The 1326-nt window shown below is 33.9% G+C and overlaps 1 non-coding gene across 1 annotated transcript; it reads right to left on the reverse strand.

The window, feature by feature from the left end:
• Positions 1 to 452: 452 nt before the first annotated feature.
• Positions 453 to 578, reverse strand: LOC141421150 (small nucleolar RNA SNORA51). The gene has a single exon (XR_012445822.1). It is a non-coding gene; the product is annotated as a small nucleolar RNA SNORA51 (small nucleolar RNA).
• Positions 579 to 1326: the final 748 nt, after the last annotated feature.

The following is a 1326-nucleotide window of genomic DNA, read 5'->3' on the forward strand; positions in this document are numbered from 1 at the left end:
GTGATTTCTTTTTTTATCCTGTCTGCACTCCACTATCCATCCCCCAAAATAACGCATTTTTATTATTAGTTTTTGTTCCTTTCATGTGGGAGGAAGCCATGTCCTGTTCCTAAAGTCAGCTGTCTTGCAGGAAATCCCCTACTAATTTTTTTGAGTTGTATTTCCAGTTTCATTTAGTGAAAATTTTTAAGTTACTCTCCAGATTTCTATTTTGACCCATGTGCTATTTAGACCTGTTCTTAATTTGCACTTACTATGAGATTTTCCAGTTATCTTTTTATTATTGCTTACTAGCTTAAACCTATTGTGAATTGAGAGTTTAACTTTGATTCTGAAAGATATTTTTGCTGTGTAAATAATTTTTAGTTCACAGGTTTTTCTGTCTTAACACTATCTTTAGGATATCTCTCCATTTTCTTTTGTCTTGGATAGTGTCTTTCCCCATCCCCATCCCATGTTTCCCCATTCACAATTCAGACCAGGCATATGGCCTAGACTGAAGTGTACCTGGCATTCTTTTCTCCTCTTTTTATACAGTTAGTGTAAGAACACAGCCTATTAGTTTGCTCCAAGAAGCCTAGAGGCACTCCTTAATGGGGCTGTTGTTTGGACAATTTCTTGCAAGAAATTTGGCGCAATTCTTTGTCTTTTGCGTGTGATGTATTCTCTGGATCCTTTAACAATTTTCTCTTTATCTCTAATATTCAGAAATTTAATTATACTATCTGAGTTTTTTTTATTCTGCTTTGAGTTATTTGAACTTCTTAGATCTGTGACATTATAATTTTCACCAAAGTTTGGAAACTTTCAACCATTACTTTTTCTATCCCCTTCTCCTACTTTCTTCTTGGATTCTAATGTCATGTGTCTTGGGTTCCTTTATATAGTTTTAAGGGTTCCTGTTATCTGAAATACTTTTTTCAAATCTCTCCTCTCTGTGCTTCCCTAGGAACATTTGTTAAATTCACTGAAGTTTGTCTTTGGAATTGTTTGATCTGCTATTCATTTCACTAGTGAATTTTTTCATTTCAGATATTCTAGTTCTCAAAGCTCCATTTGCATAGATTAAAAAACTTTCAATTTTCTTTTTCTGACACTCATGTTTTCTGTTTTCTTCCTTTTTAAACTTGTGTGGCTATTAGCACCATCTTCTAATCATTTCTGGTTCTGATTACACTGACTGATTTTTTTTTCTCCTACTTCCTCTCATGCTGATTTCTAGGCATTTCATACCCACATAAACAGTTTCCCCAGTCTTTTGGTAGCATTTTGTAATGAATGTTCCATAACTTATTTTCCTATCCTTTTACTGTGAACATTTCCTTC

This window comes from Castor canadensis, chromosome 2 (assembly GCF_047511655.1).
Source record: "Castor canadensis chromosome 2, mCasCan1.hap1v2, whole genome shotgun sequence".
NCBI lineage: Eukaryota > Metazoa > Chordata > Mammalia > Rodentia > Castoridae > Castor > Castor canadensis.